The 20,784-nt window shown below is 38.6% G+C and overlaps 1 protein-coding gene and 1 pseudogene across 1 annotated transcript in view; one reads left to right on the top strand and one right to left on the bottom strand.

Annotated features, from left to right (window-relative positions):
* Nucleotides 1–20,784, bottom strand: part of ZSWIM5 (zinc finger SWIM-type containing 5) — a 260,902-nt gene that overhangs the window by 224,297 nt on the left and 15,821 nt on the right. The window lies entirely within an intron of this gene.
* Nucleotides 2,917–3,871, top strand: LOC101269528 (ubiquitin-conjugating enzyme E2 K-like; annotated as a pseudogene).

Below are 20,784 nucleotides of genomic sequence, written 5' to 3'. Positions count from 1 at the left end.
CCCATTTATGAAGTCACCTGTTTTTCTTTCTTTCTTTTTAAATTTATTTATTTATTTTGGCTGCATTGGGTCTTCATTGCTGCGCACGGGCTTTCTCTAGTTGCGGCAAGCAGAGTCTACTCTTTGCTGTGGTGCATGGGCTTCTCATTGCAGTGGCTTCTCTTGTTGCCAAGCACGGGCTCTAGGCACGTGGGCTTCAGTAGCTGCAGTACGTGGGCTCAGTATATGCCGCTCACGGGCCCTAGAGCGCAGGCTCAGTAGTTGTGGTGCACGGGCTTAGTTGCTCCGCGGCATGTGGGATCTTCCCAGACCAGGGCTCGAACACATTCACCCTGAATTGTCAGGCGGATTCTTAACCACTGCGCCACCAGGGAAGCTCTGTTTTTCTATCTGTACTGCAAAGTGAATTATTTCCTTCATTTAAATTATAACTATCGGGCTTCCCGGTGGCGAAGTGGTTGAGAGTCCGCCTGCCGATGCAGGGGACACGGGTTCGTGCCCCAGTCCGGGAAGATCCCACATGCCACGGAGCAGCTGGGCCCGTGAGCCATGGCCGCTCAGCCTGCGTGTCCGGAGCCTGTGCTCCACAACGGGAGAGGCCACAACAGTGAGAGGCCCGCATACCGCAAAAAAAAAATTATAACTATCACTAATTTCAACCATTTTATACTACTGGAGAAAAAGTTAATCTTGTAAGAATACATAATAGGGGGACTTCCCTGGTGGTCCAGTGGCTAAGACTCTGAGCTCCCAATGCAGGGGACTGGGTTCAATCCCTGGTCAAGGAACTAGATCCCACATGCTGCAACTAAAAAGATCCTGCACATGGCAACAAAATTCCCGTGTGCCGCAACTAAGACCCGGAGCAGCCAAATAAATAAATAATTTTTTTTAAAAAAAAGAGGGACTTCCCTGGTGGGGCAGTGGTTAAGAATCCGCCTGCCAATGCAGTGGACATGGGTTCAAGCCCTGATCCGGGAAGATCCCACATGACATGGAGCAATGAAGCCCGTGCGCCACCACTACTCAGCCTGCGCTCTAGAGCGCGCGAGTCACAGCTGCTGGGCCTGCGTGCCGCAACTACTGAGGCCTGCGTGCCTGGAGTCTATGATCCGCAATGGGAGAGGCCGAGGCAGTGAGAAGCACATGCGCTGCAGTGAGAAGCACATGCACTGCAGCAAAGGGTAGCCCCTGCTCGCTGCAACTAGAGAAGGCCCTCGCGCAGCAACAAAGACCCAATATGGAAAAAATAAATTAAAAACAAAAAAGGAATATATAATAGATCCATGATATATTAATTTAATATACTAGGCTCAACAATAGATTTATTGTTCTAGTACAGCAGCAGCTAGTTTTTTTTTAAGTCTATGCATTAAAGATGTGATATAATGTATAAGGCAAGAATGGGTGTTATTAAAAGCAATAAAGATTTGTCATAGTCTATATATAAAATCTATGTCTGAATTTTCTTATTTACGGACAGGAAAGGAAAAATAATTTCAGTATATAATGTTTTCACTTAATTGATTTGTTTTGCCCTTCTCAATCACTATTTTGGACTTAAGTTATTCATTTTATTTTTCACTATGCATAATTGAATATAGCATAATGATTAAGATTTTGGACACAAGTACCAGATTGCCTTGGTTCTAACCTCAGCTCTGCCACTTAACTAGTTGTGTTACCTTGGACAAATTCTTATGTGGGAATCATGTCTTCATCCGTAAAATTGGAATAATAAAATACACACCTCAAAAAGATTATTGTAAGAATGAAATAAGTTAAAACATGTTAAACACTTAGCACAAAGCTAGCAATAGTAAATGTTCACTATATATGTATTAGTTATTACTATTATTGTTGCCACTGTTATGCAAAATAAGTTATATATTATTGGTATACTAATTAACAATATTTACAAAGCTTTAAAAATCATAAGACTATAAGTTTATACAACCAAGAAAGACATAATTTTTTAAAAACTCAAAACTTTAGCTTATCATTTGAATAATAACCAAGTATCATTTAAAATAAATGATGATGAGGGACTTCCCTGGTGGCACAGTGGTTAAGACTCCATGCTCCCAATGGAGGGGGCCCGGGTTCGATCCCTGGTCAGGGAACTAGATCCTACATGCATACCACAACTACGGAGCCTGTGAGTCGCAACTAAGGAGACCACCTGCCGCAACTAAGGAACCCACATGCTGCCACCAAGGGAGCCGGTGAGCTGCAACTAAGACCCAGCACAACCAAATAAATAAATAATTTTTTTTTTTTTTTTTTGCGTATGCGGGCCTCTCACTGTTGTGGCCTCTCCCGTTGCAGAGCACAGGCTCCAGACGCACAGGGTCAGCGGCCATGGCTCACAGGCCCAGCCACTCCTCGGCATGTGGGATCCTCCCGGACCGGGGCACGAACCCGTGTCCCCTGCATCGGCAGGCGGACTCTCAACCACTGCGCCACCAGGGAAGCCCATAAATAAATTTTTAAAAATTAATAAATAAAATAAATGATGAGTTATACATGTTTGTACTATTGATAATTTAACCTTTAAAATGAACATAAACTAAAACTAAAATATTGGTTTTGATGAAGCCAGCTAATAACTGGGTTTGGAGTACCAAAGTGAATTTATTTAATCCATGGAGGTTGGAAATCTGAGAAACTTGGAGTTTGGAGAAGGTGCAGGTTTAGGTGACGACAAAATCAAGGGTATGATTATGAGGATAAGAGCTTACAGTCCATTAATATTTGTCGGGAACAGAGGCAGTCCTAATCCTATCCCCTTGCTCTTCTACAAGAATTGAGAAGAAATGTACAAAGATGACAAATTAGGCAACAGTCCCTCATCAACCACAGAGAGCTGTTGATATTAACATCCTTTTAATCAAATCAGGATCTTTACAAAATCAAAAATCAAATTAAAGTAGATCTTGTAGATGAGAATTTTACAGAATTAAGAGGAGAAATAACAGGACCTCCAGACACACCATATGAAGGAGGAAGATATCAACTAGAGATTAAAATACCTGAAACATATCCAATTAATCCCCCTAAGATCCGGTTTATCACTAAAATATGGCATCCTAATATTAGTTCCATCACAGGGGCTATTTGTTTGGATATCCTGAAAGATCAATGGGCAGCAGCAATGACTCTCCGCACGGTATTATTGTCATTGCAAGCACTACTGGCAGCTGCAGAACCAGATGATCCACAAGATGCAGTAGTAGCAAATCAGTACAAACAAAATTCCGAAATGTTCAAATAGACACCTCGACTTTGGGCACATGTGTATACTGGAGCACCAGTTTCTAGTCCAGAATACACCAAAAAAATAGAAAATCTATGTGCTATGGGCTTTGATAGGAATGCGGTAATAGTGGCCTTGTCTTCAGCATCATGAGATGTAGAGACTGCAACAGAATTGCTTCTGAGTAGTAACTGAGACATAGAGCTGCTGATATAGTCAAGCTTGCCCCTTCTTGAGGAGCATCAACATCTGTTATTTTTAGGATTCTGCGTAGATTTCTTTTAAACTGGCATTCTTGCCTAATGATGTTTTCTAGGCACCATTGGAGACTGAAAAAAATCCCTGCTCTGTAAATAAAGCTAACTAAACGTCTGTAAATTTAAAAAGGGGAAATACTTTTTTTTCTTATTTAATAGTGTAAAAATTCTTTGAGCTAAGCTAAAACCATGGAAAGAACATGTTACTTTAGTGTTTAGCAGTGTACCAAGACTAGCAAGAGTTTGCTTCAGGATTTCGTTGAATAATTAAGATAATATTTTGAGTGTGTCAGGGCCATTCAAAATATTGGTGTTGCATCACAGCTACCTTAACTGTTTTTAACATGGATCCTCTGTGGCTGTGAATTTACTTGCATGCTTGTACCTAACTTCTTAGGTACAACTCTCTGCAGTTTTTTTTTTTTTTTTTTTTTTTTTTTGCGGTACGCGGGCCTCTCACTGTTGTGGCCTCTCCTGTTGCGGAGCACAGGCTCCGGACGCGCAGGCCCAGCGGCCATGGCTCACAGGCCCAGCCACTCCGCGGCATGTGGGATCTTCCTGGACCGGGGCACGAACCCATGTCCCCTGCATCGGCAGGCAGACCCACAACCACTGCGCCACCAGGGAAGCCCCCTGGATCCTTTAAAAGTCACTCTTGCTTGTATTTCCCCCTATTGACACATGAAAGCTGTGTTGGTATTTTACTCTGCATACTTCAAATGCACATAGGAATAGAAGTGTGTTATAAATCTAGCTTTCTTTATGATGTTTCTGATAATATGAGAATTGAAAACTTTACCTTCTCTTGTACATAGTCAGACTTTCTAAACATTTCATTCTAAGTTCAAAAGTTTGAAAATTATTAGTTTTGCAAGCTCAAACACTAATGTGACCATTTTATGAAGGGTGAAATGGATTTGTGTAGGCTGTTCTATACATAGAAACACAGTTCTTATTAAATATTCAGGGCCAATGGAAAAATAACAAAAATGTAATGGAATCAGAATTAATTAAAGTAAGGCTATATATTGAAAGTCATATTATAAAAGGCTTGCTTTCTTCAAGCGCTACTTATCCTAAATTATAATGGTGAAGTGTTTGGAAAATAGTTTTGAACCATAAATTCAGCATAACTTCATTTGACTTCTCAATAATCTTAGAAGCAATAAAAGAACCATTATTAAATATATTGTAATGTTAAGATGTGGCAGTTCTTCCAAAAACTTGTAAGGCTTTCCTAGTGAATAATAAACTCTTGTAGTTGATTTTATTGCATACTAAACACAAGTTGCTGGGTTTTTCCCCTATATGTTTGCTTCAGTATAAATTTCTTTATACAATCACCTCTTTTTGTTGTAGTTTAGTTACTTTCTAAAGATGCCAAAGGAAACAAGATTTTTCTTATTTATATTAAATAGCTAAAACCATGTACTTTTCTTTATATTTTTGAAGGGTGGAATTGTGTGAAAATGTGGACAGTTTTGTTCCATTGTCGGTTAGAATTATTATTTTTTTTAGTGGCAGGTGGCTTGGTAATATTAGTAATATTTGGATTATTTTAAATATCAAACACCTCTACCCAGTTTACTATTTGCCTATATTATCAGGGTATATTTAACTGTCCTGTAGTTTGACAAATGAGAGAGAAAGAACTGAGAAGTTACTAAGGGTCAAGCATTATATACTTTGCTCTTGGAGGCAGCTATACCTTGCCTATGACTTTTATGCATATTAGCCCCTTAGGGTTTATGCATCTAACTACAATTCAACATCCCCAATGCCCAGGAAACTGAAAAGTACACTTTTTCATTTCAAAAATTTACCTCATTTACAGTTAATGTGATAATCTCTTTCTTTTTCTGGTACATTTTCTACTGTCACCTTCTGCTGTTCTGTTTGTTTTTGTTTTTTTCCTATTTTTCTACAGGTAGATTTATTTCCCAAACATAGAAAAAAAGGCAATTGCTTTTTTCTGTGGTCTTCAAAAAAAACTAAAATATTAAAAATGACTCAATTATCCAAATAACTTTAACTTTAATGTTAAGCTAAGAAACAAAAAATATTCTCTTAAACAGCTCAAAGTAAATAGGTAATATGGAAGCACTCATTATTAAATAAAGTTCATATGAGATTAAATATCATTATATATTCCTTTTATTTTGAAATAATCTCAAACTTGCAAAATAGGTGCAAGTACAATTCAAATAATTTTTTGGAAGGGGGAATATTTTCTAATTTTTTTCCAACTTCACTGAAGTATGATTGACAAATAAAAATTGTATATATTTAGGTTGTACAACACGATTTTTTAAGTTATACAATGTGATGATCTAATATACATATACATCGTGAAATGCTTACCACAATCAAGTTAATTAACATATCCATCACTTCACATAGTACCATTTGTGTCTGTGTGTGTATGTGTATGTATGGTAAGGACACTTAAGATCTACTCTCTTAGCAAATTCCAGTATACAATACAGTATTATTAACTATAATCATTATGCTATATATTATATCCTTAAAACTTATTCATCTTACAACTGAAAGTTTGTACCCCTTGACCAACATCTCCCTGCTCCCTCACTCCCTAGCCCCTGGCAACCACCATTCTACTCTCCGGTTCTATGAGTCTGACGTTTTTGGATTCCCAAATAATCTATGGGCCATCTAAGTTGCTGGGCTCTAACACTCCCTTTTAGGCTGCTGCCACTTGGTGCTGCTTCGTTCCCTCTTGCCCTGCCTAACTTCCTTTTCTCTCTTGCTTCACGAAGGTTTGGACTGAATTTTTCAGGAAAGTAAGGCAGAAGAGAGAAAAGGTTAAGGGTTCAGAGACTAGAGAGAAGAGGAAAGAGGAAGAGCAAGTATTTTATTATATCTTACAATTAGCTATTTTGCTATACTACGACTCCTTATGCTCCCAAAACCTATCTTGAAAATAGAAAATAAATAGTACAGAAAAATAATAGGAAAGAAAAAAGAATATGATACCGAAAAAGAAAAAAACGTTTTTCTTAAATGTACTTAATCTTTGTTCTTACTTTATTTTATGCTTCCAGCCATTAAGTGTTGTCACAGATTATAACAAGGCTATGAACTATGGCCAATCCCTTTTTCTCATCTTGTAACTGAAAAAAACCACATCACATACCCAGGGAATTTAAGGTATTTAAGTTTGGAGGCTATGCAGAACAGCAACAGCAATAGCGAAATTCCTATAATCCTACAGTCCCTACAACCCAAACTGTAAAATCAATAATGGTTAAAGTTAGAGAAGGATATGCAAAATATACCTTTAATAGCAAAATATTTCCCAGTTCTGAACTTGTTAAATGCGAAATGGGAGCCAGAGGATATTCTCCATCCCTTTTCTATAAGGCAATTCAGGGAGATTGAGCAATCAGTTGCCACTTGATACCAAATGGTAACCGGCTCTATACACACCTTTATATTACTTCTCCCTCATTTCCTGTCTCACTCCCTTTACTTTCACTCTTGCTTCCCTAGGATTGCATTCTCTAATAACATAATTTAATCGCACATTAAAAAGGCTTTCCAAGTTCAATGAAAAGCAGGAAATCTCCCTTAGTCCAGTACATTCTATGGCACAAACAACACTGAGTTTTGTGACTTGCAAAAATAAGGACCACAGGTTCCAGATTGGAAAGGAAGAAGAAAAATTATCTCTATTGACAGAACTAATAAATGAGCTCAACAAAGAGGTACAAGATCGATATATGAAAATCAATTGTATTTAAATACAGTAGAAATGAACTGTCTGGAAATGAAATTCAGAAAACAATTCCATTTATGATAGTATATAAATGAATACTTAGGAGTATCAACCAAGCAAGTAGACAATTTGTACTTAGAAAACTACAAAATATTATTGAAAGAAATTAAAGAGGATGTAATAAATAGGAAAATACCCCAAGATATTGTTAAAATGGTATGATAGACAAAATAATGCCCCCCCCAAAAGAAAGTCCTCATCCTGATTCTCTGAACTTGGCAAAAGAGACTTTGCAGATGTAATTAAATCAAGGTTCTTGCGATATAGAGATTCCCTGGATTATATGAATGAGCCCAATGTAATCACAGGGTCCTTTATAAGAGGGAGGCAAGGGGACCTGGTGGCACAGTGGTTAAGAATCCGCCTGTCAATGCAGGGGACACAGGTTTGAGCCCTGGTCCAGCAAGATCCCACATGCCAAGGAGCAACTAAGCCCATGCATCACAACTACTGAGCCTGCTCTCTAGAGCCGGTAAGCCGCAACTACTGAGCCCATGTGCCATAACTACTGAAGCCCGCATGCCCTAGAGCCCATGAGCCACAACTACTGAGCCCACTGGCTGCAACTACTGAAGCCTGCAGGCCCTGGAGCCCGTGCTCTGCAACAAGAGAAGCCACCACAATGAGACGCATGCACACTGCAATGAAGAGTATCCCCGCTCACCGCAACTAGACAAAGCCCACATGCAGCAACAAAGACCCAACGCAGCCAAAAATTAATTAATTAATTAATTTTTTAAAAAAGAGGGAGGCAAGGGGCTTAAAGTCAGAGAGAAAAATGTGACAATGGAAGCAGAGGTTGGAGTGATAGGCTATGAAAATGGAGGAAGGAGCCATGAGACACAAAATGTAGATGTGGCTTCTAGAAGCTGGAAAAAGGCATGGAAAGAGATTTTCCCCTAGAACTTCCAGATGGAACAAAGCTCTGCCAACAACTTGAGTTTTGCCCAGAAAGACCCATTTCAGATTTCTGACTACCAGAACTATAAGATATTAAATATGTGTTGTTTTAAGCCACCAAGTTCGTGGTGCTTGTTACAGCAGCAATAGAAAACTAATACAAATGGCGATACTGATTTGTACAAATTAACCTACAAATTCAATGCAATGCCTATCAAAATCGCAGCTGGCTTTTTTGCAAAAATTGACAAGCTGATCCTAAAATTTGTACAGAAACTCAAGGGAACCAGAATAGCCAAAACAATCTTGAAAAAGAAGAACAATAGTAATCAAAACAATATGGTAGTGGCATAAAAACAGACCTACTGACCAATGGAAATCAAAAGCCCAGAAAATCAAAAACCCATGCATATATGGTCAACTAATATTGATATCTGACAAGGGAGCCAAGAAAACTCAATGGGAAAAATCGTTTATATTTACTGATAGTTTCTTCAATAAATGGTGTTGGGAAAACTGGATATCCACATGCAAAAGAAAAACTGAACCCCTATCTTATACCACTCACAAAAATTAACTCAAAAAGAATTAAACTTAAGAATCTGCCTGCCAATGCAGGGGACACGGGTTCGAGCCCTGGTCCAGGAAGATCCCATATGCCGCAGAGCAACTAAACCTGTGCGCCACAACTACTGAGCCTGTGCTCTAGAGCCTGGGAGCCACAACTACGGAGCCCATGTGCCACAACTACTGAAGCCTGCGTGCCTAGAGCCCGTGCTCTGCAACAAAAGGAGCCACCACAATGAGAAGCCAGCACACCACAACAAAGAGTAGCCCCTGCTTGCCGCAACTAGAGAAAGCCCACGCACAGCAATGAAGACCCATCGCAGCCAAAAATAAATAAAAAAATAATTTTTTTTTAATTTTAAAAAAAAAAGAATTAAACTTAAGACCTAAAACTGTAAAACTCTTAGAAGAAAATATAGGGGAAAGGCTCCTTGACCTGAGTCTTGGCAATGATTTTTTGGATATGACACCAAAAGCACAAGCAACAGAAGCAAAAATAAACAAGTGGGACTACACCAAACTAAAAACCTTCTGTACAGCTAAAGAAATAATCAACAAAATGAAAAGGAAAACTATGGAATGGGAGAAAATATTTGTAAACCATATATTGGATAAGGGGTTAATATCCAAAATGTGTAAGGAACTAATACAACTCAATAGCAAAAATACAAACAGTCTGATTAAAAAATGGGTGGAGGACTCGAATAAACATTTTTCTAAAGAAGACATATAAATGGCCAACAAGTACATGAAAAGGTGTTCAATGTCATCAGGGAAATGCAAATCAAAACCACAATGAGATATCACCTCCCACCTGTTAGAATGGCTATTATCAAAAGAAGAGATAACAAATGCTGTCCAGGATGTGGAGAAAAGGGAACCATGGTGCACTGTTGGCAGGAATGTAAACTGGTATAGCCACTATGGGAAAACAATATGAAAGTTCCTCAAAAAATTAAAATCTGAACTACCATATGATCCAGCAATCCCACTTCTGGGTACATATTTAAAGGAGTGAAATCACTATCTCGAAGAGATATCAGCACTCCCATGTTTACTGCAGCATTATTTATAATAGCCAAGACATGGAAACAACCTACATGTCCATCAAGGGATGAACAGATAAGGAAAATGTGGGGTGTGTGTGTGTGTGTGTGTGTGTGTGTGTGTGTGTGTGGGTGTATGTGTCTGTGTATGTGTATTATTCAGTCATAAAAAAGAAGGAAATCCTGCCATTTGTGACAACATGGATGGACCTTGAGGGCATTATGCTAAGTGAAATAAGTCAGACAGAAAAAGACAAATACTGTGTGATCTCATTTATATGTGGAATCTAAAAACATCAAACTCATAGAAACAGAGAATAGAATGGTGGTTGCCAAGGGCTGAGTGGTGGGGGAAAAGGGGATATGTTAGTCAAACTTTCAGTTATAAGGTAAGTAAGTTCCAGGAATGTGCAGCATGATGACTATAGTTAACAATACTGTACTATATACTTGAAAGTTGCACGTACCACAATGTTCATTGCAGCTCTATTTACAATAGCCAGGACATGGAAGCAACCTAATTGTCCATCAATTGGACAAAGAATGGATAAAGAAGATGTGGCACATATGTACAATAGAATATTGTACATATTACTCATATTTATGAGTATTATGAATATTACATATTTATGACTGAATATTACTCAGTCATAAAAAGAAACAAAATTGAGTTATTTATAGTGAGGTGGATGTACCTAGAGTCTGTCATACAGAGTGAAGTAAGTCAGAAAGAGAAAAATACCATACACTAACACATATATATGGAAACTTAAAAAAAAAAAAAAAAAGGACATGAGGAACCTAGGGGCAGGACATTCTCTACACAGACGTAGAGAATGGACTTGAGGACACAGGGAGGGGGAAGGGTAAGCTGGGACGAAGTGAGAGAGTGGCATGGACATATATACACTACCAAATGTAAAATAGATAGCTAGTGGGAAGCAGCCACATAGCACAGGGAGATCAGCTCGGTGCTTTGTGACCACCTGGAGTGGTGGGATAGGGAGGGTGAGAGGGAAACGCAAGAGGGAGGGGATATGGGGATATATGTGTATGTATAGCTGATTCACTTTGTTATAAAGCAGAAACTAACACATCATTGTAAAGCAATTATACTCCAATAAAGATGTAAAAAAAAGAAAGAAAGTTGCTGTGAGAAAGGGCTTTAACATTCTCACCATAAAAGCAACAAAATGGTAATTATGTGAGGTGAAGGATGTGTTAACTAACCTTACTGTGGTAAACACTTCACAATATATACATGTATCAAATCATCACATCGTATACCTTAAACTTGTATAATGTTATGTCAATTATCTCAGTAAAGCTGGGAAAAGAAAGAAATAAAAGAACAAAGTTCAAAACTCACACTTTCCAATTTCACACTTTCCAATTTCAAAACTTACTACAGAGCAATACAAATCAAAATAGTGTGATATTGACATAAGGACACACATATAGATCGATGGAACAGAACTGAGAGTCCAGAAATAAATTTAATTAATTTTCAATTAACTTGCAACAAGAGTGCCAAGACCATTCACTGGGGAAAGAATAGTCATTTAAACAAATTATGCTGGGACAACTGGATAGTGACATGCAAAAGAATGAAGTTGAAGACATTTCTGATACCATATACAAAAATCAACTCAAAATGGAACACAGAAGTAGAGCTAAAACTATAAAACTCATAGAAGAAAACATAGGAATAAATCTTCATGTTGTTGTGCTAGGCAATGTTTCCTTAGAAATGTTATCAAGAAAACAAGCAACAAAGAAAAAAATAAACTGTACTTCATCAAAACTAAAAACTTTTGTGCTTCAAACGGTATGACCAATAAAGTGAAAAGACAGTCCACAAAGTGTAAGAATATGTTTGCAAATCATAAATGTGATAAGAGACTACTATCCAGAATAAATAAAGAACACTTACAGCTCAGCAATAAAAAGACAGCCCAACTTAAAAATGGGCAAAGGATATGAATAGTCATTTCTCCAAAGAAGATATATAAATGACCAATAAGCACATGAAAAGATGCTCAATATCATTAGTCATCAGAGAATTGCAAATCAAAATCAACCATAATGAAATACTTCTTCACTCCCACTAGGATGGCAATAATAAAAAAGATAGGTAATAACAATTGTTGGCAAGCACGCAGAGAAATTGAAACCCTTATACATTGCTGGGGGGATTATAAAATGGTGTAGCCACTTTGAAAAATAGTTTGGCAGTTCCTCAAAAAGTTAAACATAGAGTTATCATATGACCCAGCAATTCTATTCCCAAAAGAAATGAAAACATATGTCCACACAAAAGTTTGTACATGAATGTTCATCACAGCATTATTCTTAACCAAAAGGGAAACTACACTAAAGTCCAACAACTAAGGAATGGATAAACAAAATGTAGTATATACATACAATGGAGTAGTATTCCGCCATAACAAGGAATGGAGTACTGATGTGTGCAACAACACAGATGAACCTTGAAAAATTATGCTAAGTGAAAGAAGCCAGTCACAAAAGATTACATGTTATATGATTCCATTTATCTGAAATGTCCAGAACAGGCATAGAGACAGAAATTAGTGGTTGCTTAGGGTTAGAGGGGATGATAGGATTGGGTAGTGCTATTAAAGGGTATAGAGTTTCTTTTTTTATTTTTTAAGATTTATTATTTAGTTATTTATTTTATTTATTTTTGGCTGTGTCGGGTCTTAGTTGCGGCACGGGGGATCTTCGTTGAGGCATATGGGATCTTTCCTTGCAGCGTGCGGGCTCTTCGTTGTGGTGTGCAGGCTTCTCTCTAGCTGTGGCGTGCAGGTTTTCTTCTCTACTTGTGGCGTGCAGGCTCCAGGGTGCGTGGGCTCTGTAGTTGCGGCACACGGGTTCCAGAGAGCATGGGCTCTGTAGTTTGCAGCACGCAGGCTCTCTAGTTGAGGTACACAACCTCAGCAGTTGTGGCTTGCAGGCTTAGTTGTCCCGCAGCATGTGGGATCTTAGTTCCCTGACCAGGGATCAAACCCACGTCCCCTGCATTGTAAGGCAGATTCTTTACCACTGGACCATCAGGGAAGTCCCCTAGGGTTTCTTTTAAGATGATAAAAATGTTCTAAAATTGACTGTGGTGATGGCTACCCATATCTGTGAATATACACCTTAAATGGGTGAGTTGTATGGTATGTGAATTATATCTTACCAAAAGTGTTAAGCAAAAACGGAAGGAGGGGAGGGAGGGAGGGAGGAAGGAAGGAAGGAAGGAAGGAAGGATGGAAGGAAGGAAGGAAGGAAGTCTGCTAAGAGAGCCCCCCAGTTCCAAAATACTAAGTCTCTTCAGGGACACTGCCAACACTCTCACCTTCAAGGCCTCATCAAACAGCCTTGGCTTCAGAGCAGAAGGAAGGTTCCTTACTAAAACCTCCCAGCAATGCTAACTTGTCTTGATGGTTTGCTAAATGACATAATTATCACATGGCTATATAACTGCAGTAAGTTACAATCCAACTCCTTCTCATTTTTTTAGTTCTAATCTCTAAGTGAATAGGTAATGGGGAGAAAGTGCTAAAAAAACTACTCACTACTAACTAAAGTTCTAAATAAAACTATACTAAAATACTACAAGTAAAAACATAAGATTTTGGATAAGTAACTTCTTTATTTATATTTATTTTTGCTGTGTTGGGTCTTCGTTTCTGTGCGCGGGCTTTCTCTAGTTGCGGGGGCCACTCTTCATCGCGGGGTGCGGGCCTCTCACTATCGCGGCCTCTCTAGTTGCGGAGCACAGGCTCCAGACACGCAGGCTCAGTAGTTGTGGCTCACGGGCCTAGTTGCTCCGCAGCATGTGGGATCTTCCCAGACCAGGGCTCGAACCCGTGTCCCCTGCATTAGCAGGCAGATTCTCAACCACTGCACCACCAGGGAAGCCCTGGATAAGTAACTTCTTTTGTTGCTAATTATCCTGATGATATATTAATAATATTTGCAAGGGACAACACAAGAGGTGAAAATCTACAAACTTCTGCAATAATCATTCCCATAATGTATCAAAGAAACATTAATAAAGCAGATTCAACAAGGTTATATTTGATCTTTAAAACCCACATAATAGATCTGATTTTAATGTCGCATAAATATAATGTGCTACGTTAGCAACATATGGTGTTTATGAAATTAAGCAGATTTACCAACACAAAGAAAAGTAACATCAGGAAGTACATGACATTTAGCATCACGGTTATCACTGGAGCATCTCTTGATACTCCCCCTTGCCCAATGTTGACAGTAAATGAACAAGTATAGTGGCCAAGACCTAAAAAGGGCATGGTAACTAGGCTCAGACTCCTCACTCATGACAGTCACCCCATCTGGTAAGCCACCTAGACAGGAAGAGATGCTAGCCAAGAATCTAGACTGGAAATTAGTGGAGGGAGACAGTGAATATCAGTTGTTATCTGGAGACTAGCTGTAGTGGAAGAGGTTGTAATTCATCTGCTAATCTCACTCTTGTAAATTCCCCACATTTTATGAGAGACCAAACAGAATGTTGGAGAATTTGTTTCCACATGGGGTGAAATTACTATATGAAATGAATCCAAGAGGCACAAGGAATACAGTGACCAGATACTCCCTTCAAGACCAAGGCCTTCATTCCTCTAACTGCCAGGAGAGTTGGCTGCTAGTAGCTCACAGCCAAGTCCTCCTCCACAAACTGCCCTCAACCAAAGTATCATGGGTTGCGTTCTCTGAAAGCACACACTGAGAGGGAATTTGGGATGCAAGATGCTTATTAGAAATCAATACCTGTGAAGGAAAGGCAACAGAAGCAGGACTGAGAAGAGGAAGAAGTCAAACTGTAATGCAGGCCTGACAACCAGGTACAGTTCCCTGGAGCAAGAACTGCCTGTCAAAAATAGCTAGACCTTTATACCCGCACCTTGCTCAGCCGTTTGCAAGCTGCCCCTAGAAGACTGTGACCGCAGGTGAAGCAGCTCTCTGTAGCTGAGGCAGACCCTGAACCAGCTGACAGTTGAAAGCCATCTGCTTAAAGCACCTTCTGCAACTGGGAAGGAGAACTGTGTAGTTCCATCTCTTCCACAGAAAGAAACTACGCCACCCAAGGTTACGCCGTCAGGTCAGCCCACATCTAACTCCAGACAGCTCTGAAGTGTCATCCAAGCTCCAGAGTTCCCAAAAGGACTGACTAAAGTCTCTGTTGCAACTGCATCGGTTCAATCTCTCTGCCCTCCTAATCTTGTTTCCCTCGCTCCGTTACAAGTATTGTTCCTCAATAAACCTTCTGCAGGCAAATCTCCATCTCAGAGTCTATTTCCCAGGAAACATAACCTAAAAAATCTGATTCCATAGGAAAATTCGATAAAGAGGTAGCTATGATCTACTCTATTCAGTAACCTCACAGGATATTATTTCAGCTAGTGCAAATCATTAAAACTTAGCTGTCTATGGCACAATAATGTCAAGCCATCATTCTGTTAAAACAAAAAAAAAAAAGGAACTTAGCAGCATTTAGATAAGTAGCAAAACAGAATATATAAAAGATGACAAAATTGAAATATTCAGTAGAAATAGCAAACAGTAGATCTGTGTTAACCTATAAGAAAATAAAGTAACTATCCTATTCATAACCTGAAATGGGTAGAGTAAAAATGGTTAATGAATCACATCCACCCATATTATACATATCAAGGCTCAAAGGCAATAGAGGAACTTATTGCAGGATTTTTATCTAATAAAGCAGATTCTTCTGCATAAATTAGTGGTTCCTGAACTTATTTGAGTTACGGATCCCTTTGAGTATCAAATGAAAGTTATATACTGTCTTCTCTGCAAAATGTCCATATGCATTTGTAAAATCTGAAAATAATTTCAGGAGTTCCTGGATCCCTGAAAGCCATTTACAGGTGCCAGGTTAAGAACCCCTAAAATAAATCACGTTTATAAAGGTAAAATGACATCTGTCCAACACATGTTAACTTAAAAGACAAAGATGCTGACCAAAATGCAGCTGAATAAATCATACTGTCTTTAACTTATTTTAATTACATTATTATATAAGGAATATGTAAATAGGTTCTCACTATAAAATAATTAAAACAATACAGATTAAATTTCCGCTTGGTCATCCCTATTCCCCTTTCTCTTCACAGAGATTATTTATAAGTTTGATATAAATCCTTTCAGACTTTTCCAGTGCTTTTTCAAAAACGTACTACCTATTAAAATGTGGAGAATCATTTTGGACACACTATGTTAAGAACTAGCATTTAAAAAGCACAAAGGATGATGTTGGCTGTGGGTTTGTCATATATGGCCTTTATTATGTTGAGGAAAGTTCCCTCTGTGACTACTTTCTGGAGGGTTTTTATCATAAATGGGTGCTGAATTTTGTCGAAAGCTTTCTCTGCATCTATTGAGATGATCATATGGTTTTTCTCCTTCAATTTGTTAATACGGCGTATCACATTGATTGATTTGCGTATATTGAAGAATCCTTGCATTCCTGGAATAAACCCCACTTGATCATGGTGTATGATCCTTTTAATGTGCTGTTGGATTCTATTTGCTAGTATTTTGTTGAGGATTTTTGCATCTATGTTCATCAGTGATATAGGCCTGTAGTTTTCTTCCTTTGTGACATCCTTGTCTGGTTTTGGTATCAGGGTGATGGTGGCCTCATAGAATGAGTTTGGGAGTATTCCTCCCTCTGCTATGTTTTGGAAGAGTTTGAGAAGGATAGGTGTTAGCTCTTCTCTAAATGTTTGATAGAATTTGCCTGTGAAGCCATCTGGTCCTGGGCTTTTGTTTGTTGGAAGATTTTTAATCACAGGTTCAATTTCAGTGCTTGTGATTGGTCTGTTCATATTTTCTATTTCTTCCTGATTCAGTCTTGGCAGGTTGTGCATTTCTAAGAATTTGTCCATTTCTTTCAGGTTGTCCATTTTATTGGCATAGAGTTGCTTGTAGTAATCTCTCATGATCTTTTGTATTTCTGCAGTGTCAGTTGTTACTTCTCCTTTTTCATTTCTTATTCTATTGATTTGAGTCTTCTCCCTTTTTTTCTTGATGAGTCTGGCTAATGGTTTATCAATTTTGTTTATCTTCTCAAAGAACCAGCTTTTAGTTTTATTGATCTTTGCTATCGTTTCCTTCATTTCTTTTTCATTTATTTCTGATCTGATCTTTATGATTTCTTTCCTTCTGTTAACTTTGGGGGTGTTCTGTTCTTCTTTCTCTAATTGCTTTAGGTGCAAGGTTAGGTTGTTTATTTGAGATGTTTCCTGTTTCTTAAGGTAGGATTGTATTGCTATAAACTTCCCTCTTACAACTGCTTTTGCTGCATCCCATAGGTTTTGGGTTGTCGTGTCTCCATTGTCATTTGTTTCTACATATTTTTTGATTTCCTCTTTGATTTCTTCAGTGATCACTTCATTATTAAGTAGTGTATTGTTTAGCCTCCATGTGTCTGTTTGGTTTTTTTTTCCTCGGGACGCGGGCCTCTCACCACTACAGCCTCTCCCGCTGCGGAGCACAGGCTCCGGACGCGCAGGCCCAGTGGCCACGGCCCACGGGCCCACCCGCTCCGCGGCACACGGGATCCTCCCAGACCGGGGCACGAACTCACGTTCCCTGCATTGGCAGGCGGACTCCCAACCACTGCGCCACCAGGGAAGCCCATGTGTTTGTATTTTTTACAGATCTTTTCCTGTAATTGATATCTAGTCTCATAGCGTTGTGGTCGGAAAAGATACTTGATACAATTTCAATTTTCTTAAATTTAACAAGGCTTGATTTGTGACCCAAGATATGATCTATACTGGAGAATGTTCCATGAGCACTTGAGAAAAATGTGTATTCTGTTGTTTTTGGATGGAATGTCCTATAAATATCAATTAAGTCCATCTTGTTTAATGTATCATTTAAAGCTTGTGTCTCTTTATTCATCTTCATTTTGGATGATCAGTCCATTGGTGAAAGTGGGGTGCTAAAGTCCCCTAGTATGAATGTGTTACTGTCGATTTCCCCTTTTTTGGAAAAACTGAAAGCATATCCACTAAGATCAGGAACAAGGCAAGGTTGCCCACTCTCACCACTCTTATTCAACAGAGTTTTGGAAGTTTTAGCCACAGCAATCAGAGAAGAAAAGGAAATAAAAGGAATCTAAATCGGAAAAGAAGAAGTAAAGCTGTCACTGTTTGCAGATGACATGATATTATACATAGAGAAACCTAAAGATGCTACCAGAAAACTACTAGAGCTAATCAATGAATCTGGTAAAGTAGCAGGATACAAAATTAATGCACAGAAATCTCTGGCATTCCTATACACTAATGATGAAAAATCTGAAAGTGAAATCAAGAAAACACTCCCATTTACCACTGCAACAAAAAGAATAAAATATCTAGGAATAAACCTACCTAAGGAGACAAAAGACCTGTATGCAAAAAATTATAATACACTGATGAAAGAAATTAAAGATGATACAAATAGATGGAGAGATATACCATGTTCTTGGATTGGAAGAATCAACATCGTGAAAATGACTCTACTACCCAAAGCAATCTACAGATTCAATGCAATCCCTATCAAACTACCACTGGCATTTTTCACAGAACTAGAACAAAAAATTTCACGATTTGTATGGAAACACAAAAGACCCCGAATAGCCAAAGCAATCTTGAGAACGAAAAATGGAGCTGGAGGAATCAGGCTCCCTGACTTCAGACTATACAACAAAGCTACAGTAATCAAGACAGTATGGTTCTGGCACAAAAACAGAAAGATAGATCAATGGAACAGGATAGAAAGCCCAGAGATAAACCCACGCACATATGGTCACCTTATCTTTGATAAAGGAGGCAGGAATGTACAGTGGAGAAAGGACAGCCTCTTCAATAAGTGGAGCTGGGAAAACTGGACAGCTACATGTAAAAGTATGAGATTAGAACACTCCCTAACACCATACACAAAAATAAGCTCAAAATGGATTAAAGACCTAAATATAAGGCCAGAAACTATAAACTCTTAGAGGAAAACATAGGCAGAACACTCTATGACATAAATCACAGCAAGATCCTTTTTGACCCACTTCCTAGAGAAATGGAAATAAAAACAAAAATAAACAAATGGGACCTAATGAAACTTCAAAGCTTTTGCACAGCAAAGGAAACCATAAACAAGACGAAAAGACAACCCTCAGAATGGGAGAAAATATTTGCAACTGACAAAGGATTAATCTCCAAAATTTACAAGCAGCACATGCAGCTCAATAACAAAAAAACAAACAACCCAATCCAAAAATGGGCAGAAGATATAAATAGACATTTCTCCAAAGAAGATATACAGATTGCCAACAAACACATGAAAGAATGCTCAACATCATTAATCATTAGAGAAATGCAAATCAAAACTACAATGAGATATCATCTCACACCAGTCAGAATGGCCATCATCAAAAAATCTAGAAACAATAAACGCTGGAGAGCGTGTGGAGAAAAGGGAACACTCTTGCACTGCTGGTGGGAATGTGAATTGGTACAGCCACTATGGAGAACACTTATGGAGGTTCCTTAAAAAACTAAAAATAGAACTACCATATGACCCAGCAATCCCACTACTGGGCATATACCCTGAGAAAACCATAATTCAAAAAAAGTCATGTACCAAAATGTTCATTGCAGCTCTATTTACTATAGCCAGGAGATAGATGGAAACAACCTAAGTGTCCATCATCGGATGAATGGATAAAGAAGATGTGGCACATATATACAATGGAACATTACTCAGCCATAAAAAGAAATGAAATTGAGTTATTTGTAGTGAGGTAGATGGATCTAGAGGCTGTCATACAGAGTGAAGTAAGTCAGAAAGAGAAAGAAAAATACTGTATGCTAACACATATATATGGAATATAAGAAAAAAAATTGTCAAGAAGAACCTAGGGGTAAGACAGGAATAAAGACACAGACCTACTAGAGAATGGACTTGAGGATATGTGAGGGGAGAAGGGTAAGCTGGGACAAAGTGAGAGAGTGGCATGTACATATATACACTACCAAACGTAAAATAGATAGCTAGTGGGAAGCAGCCGCATAGCACAGGGAGATCAGCTAGGTGGTTTGTGACCACCTAGAGGGGTGGGATAGGGAGGGTGGGAGGGAGGGAGACGCAAGAGGGAAGAGATATGGGAATATATGTATATGTATAACTGATTCACTTTGTTATAAAGCAGAAACTAACACACCATTGTAAAGCAATTAAACTCCAATAAAGATGTAAAAAAAAATTTTTTTAATAAATAAAAAATAAAATAATAAAGAAATAAAAAGAACAAAGGATAGGGACTTCCCTGGTGGTGCAGTGGTTAAGAATCTGCTACTAATGCAGGGAACACGGGTTCAAGCCCTGGTCCGGGAAGATCCCACATGCCACAGAGCAACTAAGCCCGTGTGCCACAACTACTGAGCCCATGCACCACAACTACTGAAGCCCACACTCCTTGGGCCCATGCTCTGCAACAAGAGAATCCACCGCAATGAGAAGCCCGCGCACCACAACAAAGAGCAGCTCCTGCTCGCCGCAACTAGAGAAAGCCCATGCACAGCAACGAAGACCCAACACAGCCAAAAATAAATTAATAAAATAAATTTATTTTTTAAAATTATTCAAATAAATAAATTAAAAGAACAATGGATAGATATTAGTGGTTTTCCTAATAGCAAATGCAGTGCTGCTAAGATTAATGACTTTTTCATATAATGCTTTCCTATAACCACTCTATCCATTTTTTTTCAATTTGACCCACAAGTTCCAAATCTGGTTTGGAAAAAACTAGTGTATAAATCAATCAATAGAGCAATTCAATCAACATCTACTAAGCATATTCCATGTAAATCACTGTGCTAAGTACTATGGAATACTGGATCCCAAACATTTAAACCTGGA

The sequence above is a fragment of the Orcinus orca genome, chromosome 1, assembly GCF_937001465.1.
Source record: "Orcinus orca chromosome 1, mOrcOrc1.1, whole genome shotgun sequence".
In the NCBI taxonomy this organism is placed as follows: Eukaryota; Metazoa; Chordata; class Mammalia; order Artiodactyla; family Delphinidae; genus Orcinus; species Orcinus orca.
The sequence above is the reverse complement of the archived record's forward strand: the minus strand, read 5'-3'. Positions and strand labels throughout refer to the sequence as shown.